Source organism: Microtus ochrogaster, unplaced genomic scaffold, assembly GCF_000317375.1.
Source record: "Microtus ochrogaster isolate Prairie Vole_2 unplaced genomic scaffold, MicOch1.0 UNK66, whole genome shotgun sequence".
NCBI classification, from domain to species: Eukaryota; Metazoa; Chordata; class Mammalia; order Rodentia; family Cricetidae; genus Microtus; species Microtus ochrogaster.
In genome coordinates this window covers 1981561-1992575 of record NW_004949164.1, presented here as the reverse complement: position 1 = coordinate 1992575, position 11015 = coordinate 1981561, and the positions used below count along the sequence as shown (strand labels likewise).

Here is an 11015-nt window from a genome sequence, read left to right as displayed (position 1 = left end):
CCACAGAGAAACCCTGTCTCGAAAAACCAATAAATAAATAAATAAATAAAATAAAAAGGAAAAAGAAACGTGACCTATTCTAAACAAAAACCTCACCCTAAGGCTCACCCTCCTTTACCAAATTTAACCTGTTTGTGGTGCTGGGATTAAGTCCTTCCTTCTAAGAAACTCAGGGAATACCCAACCTCTTACAGAGACCCAGAATACTACCCAACCTGTCTGAGATAGAAGGAAGTCCCAGATGGAAGTTCTACAAGGAAACACTTTTTGCTTCCATCTGACTGAAAAACTAAAAGATTTAAATTCTCAGAATGGCAAAAATAAATAAACAAACAAATCATTTTAGTATAGCGTTTATTTTCTTTTGTCAGGAATTTTTTAAATGCAGTGTTTTAAACATTTAATGGTGATGTGAATCTCACTATTCATTATTTATTTAAATGTATTTCTTTAAATATTTGTTTCCCTTTTGCATTAGAGTCTTTGTAAACTACTCTGATTTGGAACTCAAGGCAATCCTCCTGCCTCAACCTCTGAGTGCTGGTGCTTAGAATACAGTCCCAAGCTGCAAGCTCAGGCTGAAGCTTGGACATGTAGTCAATTTGTCCAATTGGTGGGAATAGGCGCCTGGAAGACGGAGGGACATGAGATCCTTAAAAGGAGGTGGAGGTAGACCAGACGAGGAAGCTTTGGTGGTTAAGGACACGACTGTTAAAAAATTTGGAAGGACTTGGCAGGTTTCTTCCTCTGGAAAGCCGACATCCGCCGGCAAAAATTCATGCTGGTAACGACCCCGAAGAACTCCAAACCCAGGGAATTCGTTCTTGATCCAGTCTTTGAGCTCTTAATATCCGTCCAAGGAAAATCCCTTTGGCCATCTGGGTCAGATCTGGATCACAAAGACTAAGTGCGAAGGAGGCAGTGGAAAAGAGAACACTACAGACACAGAATGAATTATTCCTAGACTGGATGAAACTATATCCTATCTTAGGAGCGCCTTCCTACAGGAGCAGAGTGGCGCAGCGGAAGCGTGCTGGGCCCATAACCCAGAGGTCGATGGATCGAAACCATCCTCTGCTACGCGGTTATTTTCTTGGAGCAAAAGATCTTTAGTTGTAGACAACTGGATGCCCTTCTCATGGCTCTTTATCGTGGTAAATTCTCTGAGTCAACTGATCCTCCAGACGAGCTATTTGGTGCTTGTTTTGAGGAAGCCGTGCGTTGTAGTCAAGGCTAGCCTTGACCTCAAGACAACCTTGCCACAGTCTCCTAGTTCTAATTTTTTAATAGAATAAGTGTAAGACAACACGTGGAGAGAATGAACTTCTAGAAGACCTGGATCATACATGTCGTGTGTACAGGGCATAGAGGGAGAGAAGAAGAGAGGAAGGGAATTCCGTGGGACATTATAAGGGGAGGAAGAGGGAAGACAGAAAGCAGAGGGGGGTTGGGAGGTCGTGTGCAGAGCAGATGCACAGAAGGGAGAAAACAAGACGCACAGAAGAGAGACCCAAGTGGGGATGCAGGGACAACTGAATGGGGCTGTAGGAGAAGGGAGGAGGGGTGTAAGGGACGCTCATGGCCCACATTAGGTTAAGGAAAACAGATTCTTTTTTTTTTTTTTTTTTTTGGTTTTTTCGAGACAGGGTTTCTCTGTAGCTTTGGAGCCTGTCCTGGAACTTCCCCTTGTAGACCAGGCTGGCCTCGAACTCACAGAGATCCGCCTGCCTCTGCCTCCCGAGTGCTGGGATTACAGGCGTGCGCCACCACCGCCCGGAAAACAGATTCTTATGCACTGAACACAATCTGTGAAAGTAAACTCTGAATCCTGTTCCCACGAGGGAACTCAAGACTCAAGAATGACTTCCCCATTTGAAATGACATCATGAAAATGTACGTACAGGTTCTCTAATGACCTTCAGGCTTTGTCAACAGCTCTAGTCTGTGTTTTGTGGTCTTGGAAACGGAACCTAAAGCACGGTGCTTGTTGAGCGGACGCTTTGCCACTGAACTTTATCTCCAGCCCTGGTTTTGCTTTATCTTGAGACAAAATTCACTAAGTTGCCTATGGTAAGCTTGAACTCACTCTGTGGTCCAGACAAGCCTAGAACTTGAAATCTTCTTTGTCAGTCTCTCAAATACCTGGAATTATAAACCTGTAACACCATTATAATATATATGTGGGTGTATACTATGAATATATATATATATATATATATATATCACAGGAATCCACTACTTTTCTCCTGACTCTTAATGTCACAATTCTATGTAATACAAACCTCTATTTTTTTTTTCTTTAAAGGCAAGGTCTCTTGGGGTAGTGGTGGCCCACACCTTTAATCCCAGTGCTGGGAAGGCAGAGACAGGTGGATTTCTGTGAGTGGAGGCCAGTCTAATCTATAAAGTGAGTTTCAGGACAGTCGGGGTACAGAAAATCCCTGTCTTGGGAGAAAAAAAAAAGATAGTTGAAGCTGGCCTTAAGCTTGCTCTGCAGTGGAGGCTGACCTTAACTTTCTGCCACTCTGTTGTCCCTCCCCACCTCCCACTGTCCACCCCCATCCCTCAGTTAAAGTCATTGATTCTGGATGGTGTGACTGTCACCTTGTGACTCTGACTCCCGCCTGTGTAAGTCTGAACACGCCCTCACTTTCTGATATCTTCCCGTGTCGTGTCAAGAGCAGCATGAGGGGATGTAGCCGAATTCCAGTAGAATCATTACTAGGGTAAACACTGAAATGAAATCGCTGTTTTCACTGTATCTAGGGCAAACACCAGAACAGTTGTTTTCTTTTTTATTGTTTTTACTGAGCTATATATTTTTCTCTGCTCCCCTCCCTTCCTCTCTCCTTCCCTCTTACCCTCTCCCATGGTCCCCATGCTCCCAATTTACTCGGAAGATCTTGTCTTTCTCTACTTCCCGTGTAGATTAGATCCATGCATGTCTCTCTTAGAGTCCTCATTGTTGTCTGGGTTCTCTGGGATTGTGAATTGTAAGCTGGTTTTTCTTTGCTTTGTGTCTAAAAACTACTTATGAGTGAATACATGTGATATTTGTCTGTCTGGGTCTGGGTTGCCTCACTCCAAAACAGGTAATTTTCTAGAAGTACTTTGACCTTGAAGAAATCATTGTATAGAACAGCGGTTATTTTCTGTTATCTACAGAGTTGTTTTTCTGAGGGAACTTTGCTCAACTTTGGTCACAAGATGTTCCGGGCATACCTAGGGCATCTTGCACTATTGGGTACTGCAAACAGTATACAATAAGGACTAAAGTTTCCCGGGTGTGATGTTTTCCTTCACAAAACACCTAGATTAGAATGAGGAACTTTGTTTTATTCAAAAGCCATTTTTTTGTGTGTAACAAACTGTAAATGCGCTTCCGCGCGGCTCTTTGAGGGTCAGTTAGTTCATCAAGACTGCTTCTCCCAGCTGCCACAGAGTCTTGGTTACCTTCTGGCGTAACCCGCTTTCTTTGGTCATTAATGCCAAGAGGAAGGCGTGTAAATAGAAACAGAATTTCCTTGTCTTGTCGCTTTCTGTGTGTCATCAGTTCTATGTAAGTGGAGCCTATATACATACATACACGCATGCATGCATATATACATACATACACACATGCATATATATGACAAGGTCTCAGGCAACCAAGGCTGGTCTCAAGCTTGCTCTGCACTGAAGGACCTTGAACTTCTGATCCTTCAGCCTCTACCTTTCAAGTGCTGGCATTAAAGATATACCCTGAAGGCAGAAACAACCTCTTAAAACAAAAAAGCAAACAAAACAATACAAACAAAAACAAGCTTCTGCCTTGCTAATTATACAGAAAATTTGCATTAATGGTTATGAAAGGTAATATTAATACTCAATGGTAATGCAATTGATTCTGAATATAAATTAAAAATTTTAAACTGGCCGGGCGGTGGTGGCGCACGCCTTTAATCCCAGCACTTGGGAGGCAGAGGCAGGCGGATCTCTGTGAGTTCGAGACCAGCCTGGTCTACAAGAGCTAGTTCCAGGTCAGGCTCCAAAACTACAGAGAAACCCTGCCTCGAAAAAAAAACAAAAACAAAAACAAAAACAAAAATTTTAAACTGGTTAGGTGTGTTGGTCCACGCCTTTAATCCTAGCACTTGTGAGGCAGAGGCAAGTGTATCTTTGTCAGTTCAAAGCCAACCAGATCTACAAAACCAGTTTCAGAATAGCCAAGGCTGTTACAAAGAGAAACCCCGTCTTGGGTGATGGGGTGGGGAGGGGGGGAGAGAAAGAAAAATAAATGAATTTTTTTTTTAAGATTTATTCATCTATTATGTACACAACATTCTGCCTCAATGTATGCCTGCACACCAGAGGAGGGCGCCAGATCTCAGTACAGATGGTTGTGAGCCACCATGTGGTTGCTAAGAATTGAACTCAGGACCTCTGAAAGAGTAGTCAGTGCTCTTAACCTCTGGGCCATCTCTCCAGCCCAATAAATGAATTTTTTAAAAAATGACATTAATGCTAGTACTTCCCAAACTTTTTATTCAACCACACATAGCTGTATTAAAATGAATTTGCTAATTTGAAAGTAAATAATTTAAAAAGCTGAATACAAATGTCCTATGATTCAACAGAAGAAATTAGAAATCAGCCAAGCAGATAGATCTTTTAGTCGGCGGCCAGCCTGGTCTACAGAGGGAGTTCCAGAACAGCTGGGTCTACATGGAGATGTGTCACAAAAAATAAAAAAGAAAAAGAAAAAGAAAAAGGGAAGAAAGAAGTCAACTAGCATAAGATAAAAATAGAAACAACAAAACCATAACAACAGTAGTTACTGCTAATAACACCAGCATTTGGAACTCAGAAATGAAAGATCAGCGTTAAAGGCCACATAGTGAACTTCATAGTAGAAAAAAAAGAAAACCTCTCTAGGTCTATGATCTAATTGTGTTTAAAAAGCTCCCACATTTCTCCCTGTCATTGATCTAATTGCTTTTAAAGCTTTTATAATTCTTTCAAGTAGTACTGAGCTGGGTAGTGTGAAAACATGCAGAGGTGTTTTTATTGGGCCACCTAAAGAACTTATTAGTCATTGAAGAAATCTTCTGAAAAGTAATAGCCTCACAATTCGTGAGCCTTCAAATAAGACATCGTAGTCGGCAGGATTCGAACCTGCGCGGGGAGACCCCAATGGATTTCTAGTCCATCGCCTTAACCACTCGGCCACGACTACATGAGGGCAATTTGGCATGGAAGGGTAAGGAACCTGGCTTAACTTTAGTCTTCTAAAGTGACTTTTCTAGTAGTGTTGTATTTTCTTTATATATACAATATAATATATAATTTATTTTATTTGAACTACTTGAGGCCTCTCCGACAGAAATAATGATTTAGTGACAAACTGACATACAGCTCTTCATCTTCAGAGCCGATGTTCCTTCCAGGGAAAGAGATATTTCCAGAGACTAGCTTTCCTATCTTCTGTACTAGCAATCCTCGAGGTACGGCCAACAACTGGGACACGATCTAAATCCTCTGTGGGATTGTGAATGATGGAAACAATTCACAAAACCTGAGTGGCTACCCATTTTTAGCCTTCTAAGTAAGTTTTGGAACTCCTTGAGATTGAAGTTCTGAAGCTAATAAAAACAAGTGAAATGTAAGTCTACATTACTGAGACGAGGTGAACAGCGGGGTTCACCTTAACAAAATAATGCTAGCTACTGAAATTTACTTTGGATTTTGCAAAATAACTTCATGTATAAACATGATATCACTTAATCGTTATGTCTCAATTGCGGAAAAAGAGGCAGGGAGAAGATCCGTGCTCATATGGTACTTGGAAATTACCTTTCTTCAGTGATATGTACTGGTTTTTTTGCCCTTGGATGCTGTCTATGCCTTCAGCAATGTTTCTGGTTGCCTTACAGAAGTGAGGTTTGCTATGTGGTTAAGCATGGATAGCTGCACATTTTCCTCAAGCACTTATGGAACTAAACTGATAAGCAAGTCTTTAAAGGGGACACCTTTATCATACAATACTCACAAGCCAGATCTCCACTTCCCTTTGTACCAGATTTTGCTTTTTATAATTTGAGTAATTTGCAAATATGGACTCTGCCTCAGGAAAATATCAAATAGCGGGTGAAGACTTTAACTGGTTTGGCCCCTACTCACTTGCAAAAGATGCGCAGTGATGCAGTCTGCGAACAACACATGCTTATTAAGTTATAGGTAGAATTGGAGGCCGTTAAGAAAACAGAAAAAAATTACCAAGTTTGTTTTGTAAAAATTAATTCGAACCACCAAAAGTGTCTTTTAAAGTAGTGTTCAGTTTTCATTAGATTACAATCAAAGATATTCTTGTGTCTCTTCTGAAAATTGGGTGTAATTCAAGATAAAATAGTTTTGGTTTTTACATGTACATAGCTAAATCAGCTGTGCAACCCTCTGATGGCTGGGAATATCACACCGTCAAGAGAGAAATGTACTGTTTGATGTTTGAATAATACATTCAACATGTGTGTGTGCATGCCTGTGTAAGGCAGGGGCCCGACTCAGGGCTTCACAGATGCTAGGTGTGATCTGCCAGTGAACTACAGTCCCAGCACCTAGGTTTAGAACATTTCCTGTGTGTATTTTATTGTTCTATAACTAGAGAACTGACAGCCATTTGATTTAAGAATGCATCATATGTTTTTAAACGTTCTTTTTCTGCATACATATGTAAGACTAATTTTGAGTTGACCTCAAGAAACACAGCTCTCCAAAACTAAAAAATATGAGCCTTGGACTTAGAGGTGGAGCATTTGCTTGCTATGGTCCTGGGTTCAATCCCTTGTAGCACACAAGAAACACACTCACAGGTATGCACACTCACACAGGAATACACACACACTCACAGAACTCATACAACTGTCCTCTATCTCCCCTTTAAAAAAAAAAAACTAAACAAGTTATTAAAATAATCCCAGTTAGAGGGGTCGAAGAGATGTCTGCTCTTCCAGAGGATCTGAGATTGGTTCCCAGCATTCAGGCAAGAGGTTCCCACTGACCTATACCCTCAGCCGCAACTAATACCACAACCTTTTCTGACCTCCGAGGACACTGGCGTACCGTTGTAGAGCGTCCTCAGCTACGTAGCAAATTCAAGGCCAGACTGTTATAGCTACTCCGTTTCAAAAACAGCCCAGGAACATACAAAACCAAAAGGCAACACAAGTTGAGAGAACCTCCCTGTGGGTCACGGAGGTCACGTATTCAAGATCTATCTAAATATCTAAAGCATTTATATCTATAGCTATATCTCGGATAAATTCTCTGGAATATATATGCTTCGAGATGAAGCACACGATACAGAATTCCTGACATATATGCGAAGAGAGGGAAAATAAATTATGCCAGTTCCTTTCCTGACCCTACTCAGACAACCTCCTAAGTGTCGGACATAAGGAATCAGTTACGTCAATTTTATTGGATTTGTTGAAAATTGCTTGTCTTTAATCATTTGTCCTTTTCTTAGGCACCAGAGCTACTCTCACTAAGTCAAAACCTTTGGAAATTGTATTCGGAGTTCCTTCCTCTACCGGACTCAGGCGTCTGGGGGGCGCAGTTTTAGCTACAGTGAGATCTGAGGTCTGAGAACACAAGACTCCCCCCAATCCCCGTCTTCCCAGCACCCCAGTACCTCTGCAGTGTAAGGGCAGAGGGGGTTGTAGATTTTAACTCTAAAGTGGCCGGAGTTTTCTCACTTTCCTTGCTCCTTGCGTTGGCACTTCTTGTTTAAGTTTACTTTGAACCGCAGACCCCTCTCCACGGATTCCAGAGAATGAATCAGTATAGAGGGATCGCCCCTAGAAAGCCTTTACTTTCTTGCAACCGTGTCTGTGGTTCTCTTGTTTCTCGGTATAAACTAGGAAATTCTTTATCACTAGATTTCCGTGAAAATTTCACCTATCCATTAGTTTATATTGGCACTTCAGAAGTTGTGAGGAACAGGTAGTCGTGGCCGAGTGGTTAAGGCGATGGACTTGAAATCCATTGGGGTTTCCCCGCGCAGGTTCGAATCCTGCCGACTACGGTTTTACCAAGCATCTGCTGTAACAGCTATAATCCCTGTTATCGGGTTGCATGTAATTGAAAATTATGCTGTTAAATTCTTTGGCTCACCACATCAAGCCTGCTATGTAAGGGTTACACTGTAACCTCTTCCAAAGGGTCAAGACGCAAAGGTGATTCCAGCCTTTGGAAGGCTGAAGCAGCCTGCTTTCCTTGAGCTACACACTAAAAATGTTTGAAGATCCGAGTTGCATCTGTCTCCTCCTTGTACTGATATAGGAGAAACTGAGGACATAGGTTGATATTATAAAGTAGGATCGATTACACTGCTTTTTAAAATACTAAATTACACAGAGTGGAATTTAGCTAAAGGAGCACTCCCAGTTCCCTTATAAGCGCAGTTCCTCCAGGCACACAGGATGTCCCTGGATAGCAGCTCCCCGGGAAAGGCAGCCCCGGTCTGTCTCGACGACAATGCTCTATACTGTAAATCTCCCTGCTTGTCCAAACAACTGAAGCTTGGAATTTCTTCTGTCTTTGTGAAACATGTTTAATTGTTCAGAGTGGAACTTGAGGGACTATAAAACAATATAAGCTAACAGATTTCTGTGCAAGGCTGGCTCCCTTTCTGGATTAGCCAGGACATTGTTACTAATTTCCTTTATTAAATTCTGAGTGCTGGAGTGATTGATCACCAAGAAGGCATATTAATTCCCTAACAACACTAAGGATGGAACCTAGAGCCTTGGGCCCGCTAGGCAAGCGGTATACCGCTGAACTGCGAGGCTCACCTGGAGCTCACACTGTAGCTCAGACTGGCCTGAAACTAACTGAACTTCTTCTGCCTCAGCTCGCAGGAGCTAGGATTATAGGCCTGTACCACCTTGCCTATTTTCTTCATTCTGGATAAACTGCTCAATGACACACAACGAAATGAGAAACGAGGGTTTCTAGATAGGATTATGAGGCAGGCCTTACTGAGGAGGGTGGGGCCTAGCACATCTGGTCCATTCAGAGGACTTCCTGAACTGCCTAGGTTCCCCACAGGATAGAATGCCCCCCTACCTCCTGGGAAAAGCCTGTGTCATTGGCGCTTTGCCTCTAAGATGTTCTCTGAGGAAACTGCCACACAGCAAGGGCAAGAGCTTGAAAAATGAGGTTTGCTGTATTAGCTATTTGCTATACCTATTAAATCTAACTCAGAATCTTCTAATAACAAGATACTTTGGGAGGGTCCTCCTTGGAATCGTGAAATCTGGCCTACAAGGGCCTCTAACCTGATGACTCCCAAGTCCTACAACCAGCTCCAGGCTCCCAGCTTTTGTGAACTGTCACCCCTGCTGCGGTAGGCTTCTCTTTCGGTCTCCCCTGGGATAGTGTTGCACAACAGCCGTAGACTAACCATGTCAAAGGCTTTCCATACTTTGTGCTTTGTAGATCTATTCAATATAACGGATTGCAGCTGTCGATGTTAGAAGATTGCTTTTGTGGTGTTTTGTCTTTAAATTTTGGAGAGGAGCTCTTACTGTGTAGCCCTGACTGACCTGGAATTCTTGAAAGTAGATGGGCCTTTTATCCTTCTCTCTCCTCTTTAAAGTCCTGTGCTTTCCAGAAATTTGGGATAAAATTATTTGCCTCTAATGATGAAAGACCTAGTTCGGGAGCAAGTTAACACATGATCATCCGAGTGCCGGGGAAGCCATTCAGCACTGAGGGAGAGGAGACAGGCCTACGAGAGAGTTAATGAAATGAGAGTCAAGGATTTTATATGCCACTAGGATGCATTTTGTGCCAAACAAAGTATTATGAAGTATTTAAAAAGACTGGATCCATATTTAATTCTATGGATAAATATGAACAAAAGGAAGAAGGTAACAATTTCAGGAGGAGAATGAAATATATAACAAATTATCAGTCATGAAAATAAAAATCACATTAATATGTGCTTTGTAGGAAGTAATAAATTTTATTACAAATGTATGGTTTCATTACTTATTTATTTGATTGGTGATTTTATTTATTCTGTGTTATCCTATGTTACTGGTGATTTTATTTATATATTTATTTGTTTACTTACTATAGTGCTGGGCACGGGAGGCTTACATTGATCTGCAACTAGTTTATTATATTTCATTGGGATTCTCTCTTTACCTGATCACCAATGCATTGGGGTAAGGAGTACAGAAGACTTAGAAGGAACAGAATTAATTGTAGATTCACAGATAGACATGAGAAAGACAAAAGCGGCTTTTAAAATTAAGCAGGTCCCACCGAGATTTGAACTCGGATCGCTGGATTCAGAGTCCAGAGTGCTAACCATTACACCATGGAACCACCTGATGGGTGCGCTTTTCCTCCTACCATCAATGATGAGTAGGAACAGGAGTTTATTAGTCTGAATTCCTGTTTGTGACGGGTTCTGGCCTAGGCTGACCTTCCACGGCCTTGTAGTCACCACCGTCTTTGAGCTCCCTAACCTCATAGCTCCTCCTCCTAAGAGCTGGAATTACAGGATTGTGCTACACACCCTGTTTTCAAATTCAAAATTCTTAATGTTATGTTACTGGTGACATCTTCTAGAAGAAAATCCTCGGGAATTTATTTTGTCCATTTCAGAGGGGTTTTTTTGTTGTTGTTGTTGTTTTTGATATTCTAGAGTTGGACTGAATGTTTTAAGTTTTTCATCAATGTAACCTAGAAACCTTGAAGTGGGCATTTTTAGTAGTCATTTTATTTTGAGTGCGTGTATTTGAAATGACAGAACAGTCTTCCTGCCACAGGCTCTGGAAAGCTAGAATTACAGTGTCGTGCAGAGATTTCAGATTCCACTTTATCCAGGGAGCTCGTCTTCCTACCAATGTACAAACAAACAGGGAGCTCGTCTTCCTACCAATGTACAAACAAACTTGCCACTAGGAACGTGCAAGATGTGTTGTAGTTTTTTTTCTTTCTCTCTCTTTTTTTTTTTTTTTTTT

The 11015-nt window shown here is 41.6% G+C and overlaps 4 non-coding genes across 4 annotated transcripts; 2 read left to right on the top strand and 2 right to left on the bottom strand.

Moving 5' to 3' along the window:
- The first annotated feature begins 1008 nt into the window (after positions 1-1008).
- Trnam-cau lies at positions 1009-1080 on the top strand. Its single transcript has one exon. It is a non-coding gene; the product is annotated as a tRNA-Met (tRNA).
- A 4053-nt stretch (positions 1081-5133) lies between these two features.
- On the bottom strand, positions 5134-5215 carry Trnas-aga. The gene has a single exon. It is a non-coding gene; the product is annotated as a tRNA-Ser (tRNA).
- Positions 5216-7980: 2765 nt separating this feature from the next.
- On the top strand, positions 7981-8062 carry Trnas-uga. The gene has a single exon. It is a non-coding gene; the product is annotated as a tRNA-Ser (tRNA).
- A 2240-nt stretch (positions 8063-10302) lies between these two features.
- Trnaq-cug lies at positions 10303-10374 on the bottom strand. The gene has a single exon. It is a non-coding gene; the product is annotated as a tRNA-Gln (tRNA).
- Positions 10375-11015: the final 641 nt, after the last annotated feature.